Source organism: Schistocerca piceifrons, chromosome 4 (genome assembly GCF_021461385.2).
Source record: "Schistocerca piceifrons isolate TAMUIC-IGC-003096 chromosome 4, iqSchPice1.1, whole genome shotgun sequence".
In the NCBI taxonomy this organism is placed as follows: Eukaryota; Metazoa; Arthropoda; class Insecta; order Orthoptera; family Acrididae; genus Schistocerca; species Schistocerca piceifrons.
Genome location: NC_060141.1, coordinates 643474164 through 643494945, shown reverse-complemented (window position 1 = coordinate 643494945; position 20782 = coordinate 643474164).

Below are 20782 nucleotides of genomic sequence, written 5' to 3'. Positions count from 1 at the left end.
ATGTATATTTTGAGCTGTTTTTTGCATTATTTTACCTCAAAAATTCCTATATCATTGTGAAATGAGGCTTGGTTGAATGAAACCAAATAAAAATATAATAAAGAAGCCAGGTGTCCTTCCCAGCCAGCACAAGATTTTTAATACTCTACATGGAGTACCACCAAAGAACCTTTTAGTGATGTGATTAATTTTGTCACAGTGCAGCTTCAGTAGATAATATTTACAAAACTACTTTGCCATGGTATTCAGGTGCACAGCTCCGAAGAACATATGAAAGTAAGACATAAAAAATTCTCTGGTAATATAAATATTTATTAAACATTCATATATGTTTTATGCTAAAACTAAATTAAAACATGTTTTTTATGAAGGCTCACTTGCCATTGTAAAATACTGACTGTGCCGATCTTGCACGTATGCTGCCTTTTGTATGTTTGTACTATTTGTAGTTAGTGTAAACTTGTTTGTCTCCACAACCCATGTTGTAGTCACCAGTTTCAAAAATCTCACTGTCTGATAAACTGCTGCTCCAGTATGTTGTCAATGCTTTCCATAGCGGGTTATGCAGTGTACAACAATAAAGTACAATTTTTCTATTTTATTCGCTAATAAAGGAGTCAGTTTGTCAAACATGTGTAATTTAGTTGCTAATATACCAAATACATTTTCTGCTATGCATCAAGTGCTGCACAGGTAATAATAAAAAATCTTCTGACTGTAAGTACATAAGCCATTCTTTAACTAAGATTTCACGAGATACAATTTAATTGACATGAGTAATCCCATATTATTACACATGAATTTGGCAGATGGAGCATGTTATTTTCCCTTGTTTCCTTCAACTTAGAGTGTAAAAACACACCATCCTGTGACTGTCTTTCTGCTGCACCCACATCTATATAAGTGAAACAATAATTGCTGTCAACCAAGGCCAACAGTATTAAACTGAAGACTCCTCTGTAGCTGTAAAATGTAGAGCCAAAATTGTTTGGACTCTGTGTAATTATGTGTTTCCTGTCAATAACTTCAACACAACCAGGAAATTCCATTAACTCATTGCACATGAAGCACAGCAAATTAAGACATTTTTAAGTTCATTTTCTCATCATATACATACTTGAATGTAACCATTGTTTCAATAAAAATATTTTGTCACTGTACACAGATTTCATATATATGATACTATTAACTGTTGAACAGTGGGAAGTCCAGGAAGGAATAACTACAATATGAGAAGGAGAGATTTGACTTACCTCACAGAGGAGGTGTTAAGTCACAGTCAGGCACAATGAAAAAGAATGCTAATAATTTAAACTTTCTTCCTACCTACGCTAGCTTTTCTGAATTTTGCAGGTGGGAACTTTTCTTAAACATATCCTTAACCAGCCACAACATTCTCCTGCAATTCTCTGTTCTCCAACTACCTATTCCCTCCCCTACATCCACTCCAGCACTACGCATGCATTCTATCCCACCACAACACCTACTAATATTTTCCCTTTCTCTAATTCCCACCACTCCCTCCTCCTCCCTGCCCACCACCCCTACACAGTCACCCAACTTTGCACCTAGCAAAATGTGTTCAATCCCCCAATCCCCACATATTCTCACAACCAGCACAGTATCTTGCCCCAGACCCTATCCTGCTATCCCTTGTCCTCCCCAGCCCATTCTGTCTCTATTTCTCCACCACCTGCCCCTGCTGATGCTGCTCAAGTCAGTCACAGTCGCAGTCTGGCCATAGTGGCCAGAGACAGTGGCCATGTGTGAGTGAGTTGTGCCTGTGTGAATAGGTTTGTGCTTTCTGTTATGGAAGGACTTTCTTGTCCAAAATCAGCAGTCTTTTTCATTATTAACTGACGCATAGACAAATTTGGAAAGCAACATTGTGCTTTGGCAGTTAACGAAATTTTTGTGGTCCATTTATTGTTTAGTTCCACGTGTGTACAAAATTCTCTCTCTCTCTCTTTCTCTCATTTTGTTTTGAAGTTCATACACCCAGACTGATCTATGTGGTAGGCCCAACAAAGGTTCAGCTTATGGAGTTTCAGTGTTTTTTCTCCTCCCTTTTAGGACATTACAGACAATGAACACTAACAGCTTGCTAAAGCAGTGAATGATGAAAGTGGTGGGATGGCTATCAATGGAGATGTCAACAGTGACTGACCAGTCACACTCATCACTGGGACTTAGCAGAAGTGAAATCCTTCACATTCAAAAAACTAAAAATCTCTCCACTGGAGAATAGAGAAGGGGAAAGAAAATACAAATAGATGTTGTAATAAAAGTGGTTATACAGCTTTGTGACAAAGTATGATGAAAGCAGACACATCGCCCCAAGGTGTTGGAATCTATGCCTTCGAATTTACAGATGTGGAGTATTTCAGAACACAGCTCAAGCATCTTGTGAATCCCAGTCAGAGTCAATGGCTTATCTCACAGGACAGCAAAATAAAATGCTTTCTAAGGAAACAAAATTAATGTTGGCACTTCATGTGATCCTGAGGCACCCAGGTGAGAGTTTTACATTATTATGGAACACATCCTGAAGAATTTGTATCTTTGATACATAAAAAACTTCTCATAAAAATCTGTCTTATTTTTCTTTTATGTGTCACCATTAAGTAATATGCACTTCAGATGTAATAGGAGACTAATAACTACATATACTACTACATTTCTGTAAGTAACAGGAGTCTCATATTATCAGCAACTTCTTTTATTCACTTTTTAGTGTTAACGTAACATAGTAACTTGCATTAATACAGGTTACTTTGTAGCTTGGAGAGTGGATATTTTGAGGTTCACATGTTTGCAAAAGTGCACAGAGAATCCATCACTATGTATGTAACCTGTTATTTTGACCATTAATATTAAATTTACCATGAAGTAGCCACAGAAGGTTTATTTGAGCTATTGTACAATCCTGGTTACATATTCATTTCAGAACTTGGGCAGTTATATTACAATTCCTGTGACCTCTTAGAATCCAGAATACTTCTCTCAAAATTAATCACAAAACAAACCAACAATGTATGAGACTTACTCATACATGCTCCTAAGTGTATTGTAGATAACATCCAGCACTTCACACAAAAATTTGAAATAGTAAACTTTGGCAATTGATATATTTGTTGAAATGATGGTAGTGAGTCTCCAGTTGCCAGGTATAGCCATGTAACTTGTAATTTAATGTGAGCCAGTACACTATCTCACACACGTGTACTACACCTTTGTATAGAGCCAGAAATGTAGATCAATGAAATTCAAAGTTGTTTTATCTCAAAAACGATTTTCAAATGAAACTTTATACTTGGCAGATAGCCCTCTTATTAATGTACTGGATGCCTCCAAATGATTTCTACAAGCCATCCATTTCCATGCCTTTCATTTGTGGATCCATTTGTTACCAGCAAAGTGTGAAATCCAGCATTTTATCAAATGCCTAGGCAAAATATTGACTACCAAAAATTATTACATAATACATTGAAACACCTGTATCTGTCATTTTGATGTTATTTCATTACACTGCAACCAATTTTGATGACTCAATACACCATCTTCAGGCCTTAAGTGATGCTGAGGGGGAGAACTCCAGTCGTACATTCAATCCCGTCAGTGGCCAACATCTATGAACTGGCTTCCATACCATACTGTAAAAACAATGTTGTGTCAGCAACCATCAGACACAACATCACTGCTACAGTGTCCTATGGAAGCCAGTTCATAGACATTGGCAATTGATGGGATCAGGTATACTGCTGGAGTACACCCTCTCAGCATCAGCTAAGGCCTGAAGGTTGTGTATTGAGTCACTGAAATTGGTTGCTATATAATAAAATTACATTAAAATGGTAGCTGCAGGTATTACATAACAAAATGAAAGTGAATGGCCAAAGTCCCTCAGATCATCAATCAGAAGGATGGACATACAGAAATTATTATGCCAGGTATGAAATGCATCTTATTTAACACTTTTCCTAGGCATTTAACAGTGTGCCAGTTACATTTAAACCAAAGTGTGGAAGAATGATAATTTAAATATTTTGACAGTTAAAAGATCACAGACGTCATTGTTGTGAAAATTTCAATCCAGTTTGTTTAGATTTCAGTTGCATCAGAGTGTCATTTTCAATAAAACAGAGGTTGCACATGATAACTGTGAAAATTTTGTGCTTCATGATCATGCAAATACAATGAAACAAAGATTTTATAGAGAGTTAAAGATAATGAGGAGTAATTCTTCAAGAAACAGTGTTTCTCTAACAGACAATCAGTTGGAGGAAATAATAAGAGGTGTGAAAACAGTTAAGACTGCGCTGATTCTCATTACTTTTGTCGTTTTTTGATTTGCTCTCAATCCATATTCTGTACTCATTAGACTGGTCATTCCATTCATCAGATCATGTAATTGTTCTCCTTTTTCACTCAACTTATCAGTGTCATCAGCAAATCATGTCATTGATATCCTTTCACATTGAGTTTTAATTTCACTCCTGACCTTTCTCTTATTTCCATCATTGCTTCTTTGGTGTACAGATTGAACAGTAGGGGTGAAAGACTACATCCTTGTTTTACACCCTTTTTAATCCAAGCACTCCTTTCTTGGTTGTCCACTCTAATTATTCCCTCTTGGCTCTTGTACATGTTGTATATTACCTGTCCCTCCCAACAGCTTACCCCTATTTTTCTCAGAATTTCAAATAGCTTGCACCATTTTACATTGTCAAACGCTTTTTCAAGGTTGACATATCCTTTGAATGTGCCTTGAATTTTCTTTGGTCTTACTTCCATTATCAGCTGCAATGTGAGTATTGCCGCTCTGGTGCTATTACCTTTCCTAAAGCGAAACTAATCGTCATCTATCATATCCTCAATGTTCTTTTCTATTCTTCTGTGTTTTATTTGTGTTAGCAACTTGGATGCATGAGATGTTAAGCTGCTTGTGCAGTAATTCTTGTACTTTCCAGCTCTTGCAGTTTTCAGAATTGTGTGGATGATATCTTTCCAAAAGTCAGATAGTACATCACCAGACTCATACATTCTGCACACCAGTGTGAATAGTCATTTTGTTGCCACCTCACCCAATGATATCTATCCTTTCTGCCTTATTTGATCTCAAGTTCTGCAAAGTTCTCTTAAATTCTGATTCTAATACTGGATCCCCTATCTCTTCTAAATAGACTCCTGTTTCTCCTTCTATCAAATCCTCATAAAGATCTTCAATGTACTCTTTCTATGTAGAATATCTGCTCTCTCCTCTGCATTTAACAGTGGAATTGCCTTTGCACTCTTAATGTTACCACCCTTGTTTTTAATTTCACTGAATGTTATTTTGATGTCCCTACGTGCTGAATCAGTCCTTCTGATAAACATTTCTTTTTTGATTTCTTCACATTTTTCATGCAGCCATTTTGTATTCCTGAATTATCCTGAACATTTTTGTGCTGCCCTCTTTCATTAATCAGGTGAAGTATTTCCTCTGTTACCCATGGTTTCTTTGCAGTTACCTTTTTTGTACTTATGTTTTTCTTTCCAACATCTGTGATTGCTCTTTTTTTAGATGTCCATTCCTCTTCAACTGTAATATCTACTGAGTTATTATTTATTGCTGTATCTATAGCCTTAGAGAACATCAAGCATATCTCATCATTCCTTAGTTCCCATCCCACTTCTTTGCATATTGATTCTTCCTCACTAATCTCTTAAACTTCAGCATACTCTCATCACTGCTACATTATGATACATGGAACCTGGAACTAACTAACTAACTAATGAGAAATGACTTTTTTTGTACACCTTTTAGTAGGATTCTCTATCAGGATTTTGGCAACAATGATACCATGCACACTTTCAAAAAGTTTAAAGATACCAGCAAACTATTTTTGCTGAATAATTCTTTAGATGTAGGCAGTCTGAGAAATTTATTTATTTACTAATGTGTATAATTTCTCATAATTTGTAGTCACAAAGAAAGTCCACTGTTCGGCAATTTTTTTTCTTTCGGCAACGTTCGTCAGCAAGTTAATAGACCCAAAAGCAGACTGTCAATGTGACTCTGTGGGTAAAAACATATCTGTAGGCTTTGTGTGGTTAAATAATACTGGAAATTACTTTTTTACTTGTTCCATGGCTTGTGAGTATGATGATTTGATTTTGTGAGTAAAGTTGCATTTACTCTGAGTTTAAAAGCATATTTCCCTTTGCAACATTGTTTCCAATGAAGTCTGAAACATGTTCGCAACTTCTATATGTCCATTTTTTGTGCCACCATTCACACGAGTCACAAACACTTCTGTATATGTGTATGTGTTCACATCATCTGCTGTGCTGAAGCTTTTGACAGACTTTTTACATTGTGTATTCACATTCCAGCAAAGAATATGAATTAGCGATACATGCTGCTGCATTAATAATAGTCAAGAATATAATCAGACAAAGATGGAGGTGTTGTCATCATACTGGATGGAAAAAATACTGTGGCTGATGTGGAGGGCATGATACACTGCCCAAGCTAACTTTGGAAGATGGCTCTGCCTTTTTCAGCTTCACTAGTATGTGACTCCAATTTTGAAATTCTAATGATTGTGTTTGACAAAAATTTGAGAAAAACCATTCATGTGAAGCAAAGGATTACTGTTTGCCTTGATGTTTGGCAGTTGGAGCTTCCATTGAAAACATTGCTCGTTTATTCCATATTTCAAATCCTTGCACATTTCAAAGCCAGCTACATCTCAAATACACTCCTGGAAATGGAAAAAAGAACACATTGATACCGGTGTGTCAGACCCACCATACTTGCTCCGGACACTGCGAGAGGGCTGTACAAGCAATGATCACACGCACGGCACAGCGGACACACCAGGAACCGCGGTGTTGGGCGTCGAATGGCGCTAGCTGTGCAGCATTTGTGCACCGCCGCCGTCAGTGTCAGCCAGTTTGCCATGGCATACGGAGCTCCATCGCAGTCTTTAACACTGGTAGCATGCCGCGACAGCGTGGACGTGAACCGTATGTGCAGTTGACGGACTTTGAGCGAGGGCGTATAGTGGGCACGCGGGAGGCCGGGTGGACGTACCGCCGAATTGCTCAACACGTGGGGCGTGAGGTCTCCACAGTACATCGATGTTGTCGCCAGTGGTCGGCGGAAGGTGCATGTGCCCGTCGACCTGGGACCGGACCGCAGCGACGCACGGATGCACGCCAAGACCGTAGGATCCTACACAGTGCCGTAGGGGACCGCACCGCCACTTCCCAGCAAATTAGGGACACTGTTGCTCCTGGGGTATCGGCGAGGACCATTCGCAACCGTCTCCATGAAGCTGGGCTACGGTCCCGCACACCGTTAGGCCGTCTTCCGCTCACGCCCCAACATCGTGCAGCCCGCCTCCAGTGGTGTCGCGACAGGCGTGAATGGAGGGACGAATAGAGACGTGTAGTCTTCAGCGATGAGAGTCGCTTCTGCCTTGGTGCCAATGATGGTCGTATGCGTGTTTGGCGCCGTGCAGGTGAGCACCACAATCAGGACTGCATACGACCGAGGCACACAGGGCCAACACCTAGCATCATGGTGTGGGGAGCGATCTCCTACACTGGCCGTACACCACTGGTGATCGTCGAGGGGACACTGAATAGTGCACGGTACATCCAAACCGTCATCGAACCCATCGTTCTACCATTCCTAGACCGGCAAGGGAACTTGCTGTTCCAACAGGACAATGCACGTCCGCATGTATCCCGTGCCACCCAACGTGCTCTAGAAGGTGTAAGTCAACTACCCTGGCCAGCAAGATCTCCGGATCTGTCCCCCATTGAGCATGTTTGGGACTGGATGAAGTGTCGTCTCACGCGGTCTGCACGTCCAGCACGAACGCTGGTCCAACTGAGGCGCCAGGTGGAAATGGCATGGCAAGTCGTTCCGCAGGACTACATCCAGCATCTCTACGATCGTCTCCATGGGAGAATAGCAGCCTGCATTGCTGCGAAAGGTGGATATACACTGTACTAGTGCCGACATTGTGCATGCTCTGTTGCCTGTGTCTATGTGCCTGTGGTTCTGTCAGTGTGATCATGTGATGTATCTGACCCCAGGAATGTGTCAATAAAGTTTACCCTTCCTGGGACAATGAATTCACGGTGTTCTTATTTCAATTTCCAGGAGTGTAGCTCTGCAGTTTGTGAAGCATTGGTTCACGGATTACACAAAGGCAATTCAGTTAATAAATAAAACTGATGTCTGTGGTTTGTTTTACATTGAGCAATGGAAACTGCAGGTTGGAATTTCAACAATGTAGGAAAAAACAGATTGCTGCTTACCATAAAGAAGATTTTATATTGAAATACATGTAATACATTGAAATATGAACTCAAATCATCCTCGTTATCAACACCCACTACCTTGTCTACAGTAGTGTCACATTCAATTTAAGTGTAGAATATAAAGTTTATTGTCATATAACTACAAAATTTTAATCAAATATTTATCCTGCTCAAATGGTCAGATCATTAAAAAAATTGTCAAAAGAGTAATATCATTTTTGTAGCACAGTGCTATATAATTTTCATTTTGTCAACTCCATTTCAACCTTACAAAAATGTGTGTCTTTTAGTTTGTTGCATATGTTCATTCCCTTATATTGTGCAGACTGTGTAATCCATACAAACAAAAATAGGAAACAAACTAGACTCAAATTTTTGGAAGGTTGAAATAGAGTCAATAAAAAGAATTACTTAGCATTCTGGTTTATAAAATCCATTACTTGGTTCAGGAATTTTTTTGATCATAATTTGACCATTTGAGCAGAATAAAAAATGAAATTCAGATTTTGTAGTTACTTGATAATAAATGTCATATTCCTCATATAGCCTAACTTTTTTATCATTATAAGCTGACAAACCTGTACATGAAATCAATAACTCAACTTGTATATCATGACACAGTAAAGAGAATTCTGAGGGTAGTACAGGTATCTGCAGTTGCTACTCCCCCTACCACATCTACACTCACGATTCCTCTGTTCTCTTGTACAAATTGAAGGGTATGGAGAAATACAATGGTAACCCACTGTAGCTATGAATTTAGATATTCAGCTGGGTGAGTTTTAAAAGTTATTTCATACAAAATATATTCACATTTTAGAACAGAATAGAATAGAATTATTATTATTAAGTCAACTAGTACTGACTGTTTTGAGACCGAAGCAAACAAATCAATAGGGGAAAAAACGAACATTTAATTAATAATGTACTAATGAACATATTTTCCAAGCAGTGGTGGACATATTTTGTGGCATACCACTGTTTTCCAAAACCTAACAAAACACTGCCAAATGTTCTCACATCCCATCTGCGTACTCATCTGCAGTTGCAGATGTCTTCCTAGTTTTATTAGAAGTTGTGATAAATAGAAGATACCCACTTCAGATCAGAACTGAGGTCTTGTTTCTTCTTTTGGTCTGTTGTATGTGATGTGGAATACTTCTTTCAGAGACCGGTATCTCATAAGATTGGAGGGCAACCTCATTTGTTTAAGTTGACCTTGTGCCAGTCTTCTGCACCAAATGTATTTGATATGAACAAGATCCCTGACCTGTCTGCAGGGAGGATGAGTCATCCAGCATTTTACAGTAATGGCTTGTGCCTGTACTTTGAGATATTCTTCTGACTAAGCACAGATATCATGTCACTGGAGCTCAAAATATCTTCTGATGACACAACATGGACATGAAATGGTCTTGTTTGGGTACACTTCTACAAGATGTGCACCCAGTCTTTAAGGGCTTGCACAGACTGCACATTTTGATGAACACCAAAGTCTCTATCACTTTGCAAAATAGAATGTCCAGAAAGTGAGCAGTGGTGCTCAACAGTGAAAAATCTTCTGTTTTGTATAAGCAGCATGCAAACATATGCAAAGTTCCAGTTTTTGTTTTGCCTGGAGCAACTGTCCGAAATTGCAGTCAACTTATTTCCTTATACATTGTGATCAAATTACTTCATGAAGCAGCTGCCTACTTCTTATGAACCCCATGACACTACCATTCAGTAAACAAATAAATGGCCTGGTGACAAATTGCAAGGATGAATGTGAAGTTAATGTCCACAACTTCCTCTTATAGAAATTGGCCCTGTAGAGAGTATAGAAATGGACAATGTCTGTTTAAGATTTAAAACTATAGGGGTATCTTTATACTGCTTGCTCCATTAGTACTTTATCTTGCCATGTCTGGGCATTTCTGAATTGTAGTTCCACCAATTTGTTTCTCGTAATATTTCTGGGTTGTTTTTCACCACTGTCAGTTCAATTTACTTTGAATCACACATTGCGCAAGTATCTAATTTTGGCATTTTGAATGAAATACTGAAATATTTACTAAAAATGTGATGATACTCTTCAAAAAAATATAGGTTTTGCTTTGATGTAATGACAGTACTCATCATAGTATTTATCAGTATTATATGTTCTGCTCTAATGATCTTTGCATTTTGGAATACTTTCCATATGTTTCTTAACTAAATGCACATCTTCCTCTGAGTAGGCAAGTGGTCTGTACAGCAGAACCAGTCTCGCCCACCCTTGGCTGGTCTACCACTCTGGTTTATCCAACCATGCTAGAGTCGAACTTGCCCCATGTCATGTTGGTGACTCACTACCTGTCAGGTTCAAATGGTTCAAATGGCTCTGAGCACTATGGGCCGGCCACTACCTGTCAGGCCATTGTTGTTTAGTGAATTATTTTTCACAGGTAATTGTTGTTATCACTTATTTGTTTTAGTGCTCCAACATCTCTTGTATTGTTTCTGTAATTGTCCATGTTTTTTGTACAGTACTGTACTCTGAAGTTTTTACTGCTTACTGTATGGTGGTTTTATGACATTGTTCTTCTGTGTTCATTACAGTACTGGATGCATTTGTTTAACATTGTGTACTGTACAGTTGTGTGCATTTTTTCTAAATGTCAGGAGTGAGATGTAAACACATTACTCTTTCGTTGAATGAAAAATTAGTAGTGTTACGAAGACTGGACCAAGAGCAATCACAACAAAAAATTGCCAAGGAACTCAATGTAAGTTTTATGACAATAAAAGAGTGGAGAAGAAATCAGAAAGACATTTCATCATGTACAGTGACTATAGATGGTGGAAACACTCATAAGAATTGCAAAACTTTAAAAAAGCCTAAAGTTGGGCTGCTTGACAATTCATTGTGGTTGTGGTTCCACTAATAAAGAAGGAAAGGAATCCTGATATCTGGGTTCATTATAAAAGAAAAGGCAATAACTTTGAAAAGAAAACTTGAAGCCAGAAGTGAGTTCACAGCTATTGAAGGCTGGATTCATTGCTGGAAAACCCATCATGGCATTTGATTTGTGTCAGTTTCTGGTGAAAAACTATCTACTGATGCTGAAGCAGCTATGTAGTCTTCTGTGAAGCTTCAAGAAACTGTTAAAGAAAATGAATTGTTACCTTGTCAAGTCTATAACATAGATGAGACAGGTTTAAACTGTAAAACACTGCCAAACAAAATGCGCACTGCATCAAATGAAACTGTGGCAGGAATGAAACTTAAAAAAGATAGACTAATCATTGCTCCTTGCACCAATGCTGATGATACACACAAGCTTCAGCTGTTTGTTATTGGCAAATGTGAGAAGCCTAGGACATTCAGAAACTTATCTTCCTTGCCAGTTTGTTAGTGCAATCAAAAATCTGCTTGGATGGATTGCATTCTTTTGAAATCTGATTTTTCAGTGAGTTTTCTCCATCTGTTGAAAAAGACTTGAAACTAAAAAAGCTCTCAGTTTATGCTCCAGTGCTGTTGGATTATGCACCATCACATCCATTTGAGGAGGATTTAGTGAAAGGGGACATAAAAACTACCTTCCTTGCAATAAATGTCACATAATTTATCCAACCATTGGATCAGGAAGTGAGAGAGGGGTTAAAGACATGGTATTTCATAATTACGTGACCTCAATTTTAGAGAAGAAAGTTGTAATGTACTTGAAGCTATGAAATCCATCAACTTCAAACATAGTATCTATAGGATTGCTGAGACATGGGAGGAACTAAAACCTGACAAGCTGCAAAAATTTTGGTGTAAGCTTTGGCCAGAAGTTATGACCAGAAGTGATGAAATTGAAGATGAGAAAAACAATGACATGCAGGAAATCATTAAAGATCTGTAAACTGTACAATCAGATGCCCCTGCCACTGAATTTGAGCAGTAGTTTGGCCACTATGACAAAGACTGTGAAACCAGTGAAGAATTCCATGATGGCCAGATGATTGCCACTGTTTTGGAAAAAATGGTGAAGAAACTGTGAATGAGTGCTCTGATGATGATGACGACAAACACCCCACCCAGATTTCACACATTGATGCCAAGAACGTGCTTGATACTACCCTCCCGTACATTGAGCTGAACTTAACTACAACACCTGTGGACATTTTGTGAATCAATAAATGGAGGAACATGGGAGCTAGGTCTAGAATTTCATCTGCTACACAAAAATGTAAAACTGACATTCTTCCTAAGTAATTTTTTCCATCTGAACAGACTACCTTCAATTTTTAGAGTACTGTACATATGCACTAGATCGACAGCACATTACAGTAAATACATATTACACAGCATTGCTTTTTTCAGTATTTAATAATAATTAACTTTTGTGCAGTTTAGTGCAATGTTTTTACTGTAGAGAACAATATACATATGTACAGTAGCCATTACAGACTTCAGAGATTATTTATTTTAAATGTAAATCTGCATTTTTTGTACTTTCTGATAATTTGGCTTCTTCTGCATTCTGATCATACCCCAGTTCTAATGGTGATGGATTATAGGGGTTGTACTGTTCTTTGTATTTGCCTCTTCTATTTCTGGTGGAGAAGTAGCCCCTGTTAGCATTTTTATGGTATGTTTTCTGCACTATTGCTGTTGTGCTGCAAACCATAGATGATTAAAAATGCACTTCTACAGGCATCTTTTACGTAACACTATGTTGCATAGTGTTGTTACACCTGCTAATTCCCATTGTCTGTACTGCTTCTTTTTATTGGTTCCAGATGCATGGAACCAAGCAAATAAGTGTTTTGCCTATGGAAGTCACCATGTTCCAGAATAATTTGCCAGTGCTCTGTATAACATACTCATCAATCTTATCAAAATACTTTTTATGGTGTTTATAGCACGTACCAACTAAATTTCTCACCTACATCGCTGTACTATTTTATATTAGTATATTCAAGTCTATTATTTCTTCCATTATTAATACTTTACTTTTTTTCCATTCCCTCGATGTTTTCATTATGCTATCTTTCCAGTGCTCAATTCCAGTGTGTCCTCTTTGTTCTGGTAAATAAATAAATAAAAAATTATTGCATAGTAAGTGTAACTTTAAAAAAGTTCTGTCAAATGAATGAAATGATAACATCAACAATGAAACAATGCATGAAATGGTAACTCACAAATATGTACTTTTTTAAAATATCACATGATTTACACAGTAAAGTTGTAGTCAGGTTAAAGAATATACTGACTGTATCTTCATATCAATACCTCAGGAAACAATTCAGTATAGAAACAAAAAATGTAGCCTAACTAGCCCCCACAAAGATAATTGTAACTAGCAAATAACGACATCATGTGGAAAACAAAACTTACTTCACTTGTATTAGAGAGAAAATTCTGGATGGAATGTAATAATATTATGAAAAGGATAATTGCTACTCACCATATAATGGAGTTGCTGAGTTGTAAATAGGCACAACAAAAAGGCTGATACAAAATAAGCTTTGGGCCAATGAGGCCATGTTGACCAACCACTTATTATTTGACAGTCTTTTTGTTGTACCTATCTGCAAACCAGCATCTCCACTATATGGTGAGTAGCAACTATCCTTTCCATAATATTGTTCACTTGTACTAGAATTAATATTAGTAGAATCTTTCATTTTCTTGTTTAAACTGAAGTCTGGATCATTAATGTCATCATCAAAATAATCAGAATCACTGGAATCACCACATAATTCACTTAAATTGTGAAGTATCGTGACTTCCATTACTGCAGACTGCTTCTACCTCCATTCTGGATTTTTGGGTTACCTTTCTCTTGTAGATTCCCACAGAACAAATTAACATTGTGGTGCTGTATGTCATCAACTAGCATAGATCAGTGTTACCATTGTATTTCTTTACTTGGTTCAAAAAATTCAAATTTGGGGACTCTTATTGTTATTACACACACTCTTCACTTCAGTTCTACCTGGAAGAGAATCAGATACAATTTTTCTGTAGTGGGTTAGAAGAGATACTGACTTCTTTTTTTAAACATTAAGCACAGCAGCAATTTTCTGGATAGTGTAATGTCTTAACGTTGAATTTTTATGTGCAGGGTGTTCGGAAGTTCCTGTTACAAACTTCTAGTACTTGTAGAGGGAAGTAAGTACATAATATTTTGAACAGGGACGTATGTCCAGAAGCATATCATTTCTGTGCTACAGCCATTTAAAAACATGTGGTCATGGTAGGTGTTGGTCACGTTAGATCAGCTGATGTCAGTTGACATCTGTCCTGTCTCTCTGACCTGGTTTGAGCCTCATTCACATATCTGTGAGTGTTAGAGCAACATAGCTGAGTACACATTTGCAGAATACACTGATGTGATCTTTCTGAATGGTGAAGCTCACAGTAATGGAAGAGATGTTCATCGCCTTTACTATGATTGTTTTCCACAATGCCTGACTCTACTATGTAACATTTTTGCCAAAATTATCCAATAGCTTGAAGAAAGGGTAATTTCACCGTCAGAAGGATGGAGATACCACACACACTTACTGGAATCGATCTTACTGCATCACTTTGGAGAGAACCCATCAATGACTACATGAGCAATATCTTTGATTATTAAGCAAGAAGGTAGCCAGGATTCTGTCAGATGGAGGGTCTGATTTATTAAAGAGAATCTTATAAAGACCCATGTTTTTCATTTATTCTGAAAATTTCCATAAAGGACAATAAACCATTTTATTCGAAACTGATCTTGGAATTTTCATCGAGTGGAGATATGATCTTGTTACTTAGGTGTGCTGTATATTGGCAAATCACTAAGAAGCAGTCATGCTCCAGTCTCCTTTCACCATCCAAGGTCATTTTACACTCTTCTTCTTTCAGTCTGGGATTGAGCTGTGGAAGCAGTCAGAAATGCATGTGTGCTAATTTTTGGGACAACATGATTATTACTGACAGGGCTTTTGGAATAAAGAGATGTCTGTTTGATACAGAAGCTACAATAATTGGTGGAAAAAGTACAAATGACCTGGAATTACTCAACCCTACACTTTCCCAAACTTCCTCATGTAAGTATGCATCTGCCAGTTCTAGCACTGTAAGAAAGATCATTTCCTGCATTACAGAATATCTCAGCAGACAAATGCATGAGCCTAACTAACAATATTTGGATTATTATTTATTTATCATAGGACTTTCAGTGCTGGAATACTCTAAAGAGATGCTCAGCTCACTTTTCATGCAGCTCTTTTTCATTTAAGCAGAGGGGCTGCATCTTTAAGGGAATTGAAATCTATCAACAAAGAAAAGTATTTCGTAGGAATCGGCTGTGGCCTATAGTAAGTGACTAACCTCAGCATTTGCCTACACTTAAAATGAGAAACCACTGAAAATCACTTTCAAGGTTGCTGGCAGATGAACTCAAAACACCTTGCCTCCCAAAGCCACAGATTGCCAGCCCGGCAGCTCAACATGCAGGGATATCTGTAGCCCACAGGGAATTTGGAAAAATTGGTTGTTGTACATCATTTTGAAATAAACTGCATCACAACAAAGGAGTGAATTCTGACATTGCAAGTTTTTCTTTTACCGTATTTACTCGAATCTAAGCCGCACTTTTTTTCCGGTTTTTGTAATCCAAAAAACCGCCTGAGGCTTAGAATCGAGTGCAAAGTAAGAGGAAGTTCTGAAATATGTTGGTAGGTGCCGCCACAACTAACTTCTGCCGTCGAATATATGTAGCGCTACACAGGCATGCTTTACAGGCACAAAGATAAATACTGGCGCCAAAACCTCTGCGTCAGTAAATAGATAAAAAAAAAAAAACGCGGAAGACGAGCTTTTTTCTCCGCCCCGAATTTCGACCACTGCATTTTCATACATTATCCAACGAAGTAAATACAAACTCCATATTGTTCATCTTCGAATGTAGCAGCTTTTCAATGTACTACGAAAATCCGACTGGCAAGACCGTTTGCAATGTTTGTCAGTATGGCCAATTCTACGTTCTGATTTTTTCTCTACCTGTGAGAAGAGATGGTTGCTAATGGGAACTTTTGTGAATTCTGAATCACATGCAGTATTCTCTTCACCATAAGAATAATACGAATATAAACATTTTGCCATGTATTCTTTCGTGTTTGCTGCTATCTCATTTAAATCCTGTCTGCCTAATAAACTACGAAACTAGAGTGAGACAACACAAACGCGGAAGTATACACATGTCATGTTCATATTCATATTATTCTTATGCCTAATAGTGATATAGTCAGAAATGAAGCACGGCAATTGACTAGATTTTTAAATCTAAGATGACTCTAATTTCTGTGCAGAAAATAATGTACTAAAGAGGCGTCTGCAAATATTTTCAAACGGAGAAAAATTTTCGCTAAACTCTCGTTCAGAACATCTTCTATCATACGCAGTTTATTATTTGGTTCTTGTTGATCATTATCAAAGAAAGCAGCAGTGTAAATAACAACAAATAGCAGTCTCTTGCCGTTGTTTCGCTACTGAGACAATTACTCTATTTTTTTTATTGTAAGCGGCGGTAGCAGGCACAAAAGCAAACCATGCCGCGAGCGGCGACAGGTCGTGAACAATCATTATCGGAATGCGACAAACAATGCATGACACAGTACAGTAATGCATTTTCAGCTTAGAGTGACGAAAACACCTATAACAAAGAGAACGGCAATTATCAGATCAAAGAAAAATAAGCAATCAATTCAAACCAGACGAAGCACGTGAAAAACGAAGGATACGCGCATAAATAAGGACGGAGCGCCTGACGCATAGCAATGGCTACCTGGTAAAGCTTAACTGCTAAGCTTACGGCTCGAACTAAACTACTGCAGCTGTATCGTCATTCATTCGACCTGAATTCTATCTCATATTACAATGGACCAACTTTGTTTCGATTTGGAGGTGCGGCCTAAAACTTTTCTCTCCCCTTGAATTTCGAGTCTCAAATTTTAGCTGCGGCTTAGATTCGGGAAATTATTTTTTCCTTTATTTCGAGTCTCATTTTTCAGGTGCGGCTTAGATTCGAGTGCGGCTTAGATTCGAGTAAATACGGTAATTGTGGATGTTTAGTAAAGGGATGAGTGCATAGCTCAAAATTAAATTGTGAATGGAATTGCTGGCTTCAGTTATTAGAGTGTTACAAGAGCATAAATAGATTTTAGACAAAAGGGGATGGAGGGAGGGATAAAGGGCACTGTCTGTGTGGACAAATTCAAGCAGCCCACTGAAAAAAGCTTTTAGAGGGAAACGAACTAAAGAATGTGCTATCATCACATACCCCATCTGCTCACCACTAATCCCTTCCCAGTGTTCTGTATCTGAACTGGTTTTTGTAACTGAGTACCACTGGGTCATTAGATTGGGAAATATTTTACCGTTTAAGGTACTAATAATAGAATATTGAGAAAGTTTTTTGAAGAAATGCAACCATTTCCATTTGGGTGATATTTTTGTTGATTGACAGGTTTTGGGCAACACAGCCAAATACTAGTGTATTTTTATGCACTGATTTTCATGTAATGTTATTTGTTATGATGTTAACCACTTCGCTGCCTTGTGAAATACTGAAATATTACAACCTCAAAGTTGTACCAGCCTCTAAATAATGACTCCAGTGCAAATATTAAACTGCTATAGATAGGTAATTAGGCTATTATAGTACAGTACACATATTTTTAACTTACCGTAACGGTAGCAGACAAATCAAAATTGCTTTTCCTCACCCATCTTGTTACAGACATATCCATAATTAGAAATTATCACAACAGCACACAGCACAGAAACAATAAATGGTAGCACTTACATTTCAGTCAACTGCAAGTAAGAACTGAAATGATTAAAATAACATCAACTGAGTTCAAGCCAGACTAACAACTGATATTGGCTAAAACAGGGATGGGAAATAGCCAACAGTGCTATAGATGTATAGATAGTTTAGATGTAGCATTGGCCTTGGGGACTATTAATAGTATGTGACCTTCTTTCATCATATAATTGAAAATCAGAATATCTTTCAATTTCATTACGAAGCAACTAGGTCATGAATAATTTCATTTAGGTGACAGGTAGGTCCAGAACCCTGGATCACTCTTTTTGGTACTTCCTTGTATTAATGAGTGGAATCTTAAAACAAGTCGTATATTGGGTCATGCCTAATCAGTTACTTGTAAAAGTAGCCACATTACCATCATATTTTCAAATGGCTGTAGTAAGGAAACAGTACAGTTTCAATAAATTTGAAACTTTTTGACCTAAATAGGACAGAGGAGACAGAGACTGTTGGGTATATGGTGTGATGACAGGTTACTGTAGGCTGAGGCCTGGATAATTCTGGGAGCAGAGAATGTGTTGTAAGGATAACTCCCATCTGCACAGTTCAGAAAAACTGGTGGTGGAGAGAAGGATCCAGATGACCTGGGTTATGAAGCAGTCATTGAAATCAATGTTCAGCTGCATATTGTGCCACAAGGTGGTCCACTTAGCTCTTGGCCACAGTATGGCAATGGCCATTCATCCTAGTGAACAGCTGGTTACTAGTCATATCAATATAAAAAGCTGGTCAATGATTGCAGCAGAGCTGGTACATGTAACAGGCTTTTTGTTATACCTGTTTACAACTCATCATTTCATTTTTCATAATATTGTTGATAATTTAGTTTGCTCATTTGCAACAATATTACTCAAATCACAAGTGTTAATGAAGAAGCCCCCCAAACTGCTGTGCCATGTGACATCCAGCACGTGCACTCTCTGCCCACCAAGCAGCTGCATATCACGTCCAAGCCAATCACCTGGGTGTACGAACCTGAACACATAGAGGATGATCGGCCACCTCCTCTCCCAACATACCCTCACTGTTGATACCACACCATATTCTCTCCTGCGAGCTGTGAACCCATCTACACTCCAGACTTGTGGCTCCATTGAGCTTCAACTCTGCCTCTCTAATGGCGTCACCCTCCCCTGGATCTTCCATGTGGTGGACATCACAGAACCAATCCTGGGGATTGACTTCTTGTCACACCACCAGCTGTCTCCAAACACCATTCAAGGTCCTCTGTTTCACCACATGTCTAACTCTCACATCCCGTGTGACCATGCTCTGCCACCAACTCCAAGTGTAAACGCCATTAACTGTATAGTGCATCAGTGTGCACCTCTTGTGAGCAGGACTTGTGCCACTGTGAGTCACATCCTGGCAGAAACTACCAAGACATGTGCCCTCTGCTGTGAGAACACCATTTTGAAATATCACGTTGCACATGCCAAAGACAAGCTTACCACAATCACCTCCCTCATCAATTCACACAGCTCGGCAGTGTCGACACCCAAGCCTTCATCCGCCACACCTGACAGCTCCACTGACAACAGCACACAGGTCAGCAACACCACACCTATCTCATGTGACTCCAGTCCCAACCACACAGTGTTACCCCCACCTCCCCCACCCTCTTCAATTGTGTTCCTCTCAATGCCCCTCTCACCTGTTTCGCTAACTGACACTCATACGCCTCATGACACCCCAGCTGTCCAGGCTCTGACCATGCGTCCTGCCACCACGTGCGTGCCTGTCCAGTGTGTTGATAAACATTCGCTCCCTCTTGCGGGTCTTCACATGGCTTGCTCTGTAGCTCCATGCACACCAGCAGTGCTGCCACTGCCAAGCACTTCTCTCTCATGCACTATCGACAATAGACAGCCTCTACGCACACCGATTGTGCCCACCTCACGCTCGGCACTCACAAATTGCCATCTGTGCCAGTGTAAACATAATAAAAATGTGACTTTCTCGCTGCCATTTCCCTCTTGAGCAGACAACTATGCTGCTTGCAAGCCATGTGCCCCTAATAAATTAACCGACACCATGCCCCACCCATGCGCAGTCATCGAACATTCGGTTTCCACCATCACGAAAGGAACTGTTCATTGCATCATCACATCATCGCATCCGAGGGCCCACCTACTCACCACAAGGCTCACTACCTTAACCCACTCAAGTTACACTCAGCTCGCCAGAAAATACAGGAACTTGTTGAGGCAAGAATTTTACAGCCCTCCAATAGTAACTGGTTGTCACCCATATGCCTCACCCCTAAACAGGATGGCTCCTTTCATATGTGTGGTGATTACAGACACTTCAATGCTAGAACTGTGATGGACAATTACCCTATTTCAAACATTTCCAACTTCACTCACCTCCTCACGGCTGCCACAATTTTCAGCATGCTGGATTGTAAACGCGCTTATTACCAGACCCCAGTCGCACCCGAAGACATTGCGAAAATGGTGATAATCACCCCTGTTGGGTTGTATGAGTACCATTTCATGCCATTCAGGTTGAAAAATGCTGTGCAGACATGGGAACACTTTATTGACACCCTCTTGCTCCATTCAACTTCTGTTTCATATATCTTGACGATATCCTGATCTTCAGCAAATCTGCGCAAGATCACGAACACTACATCA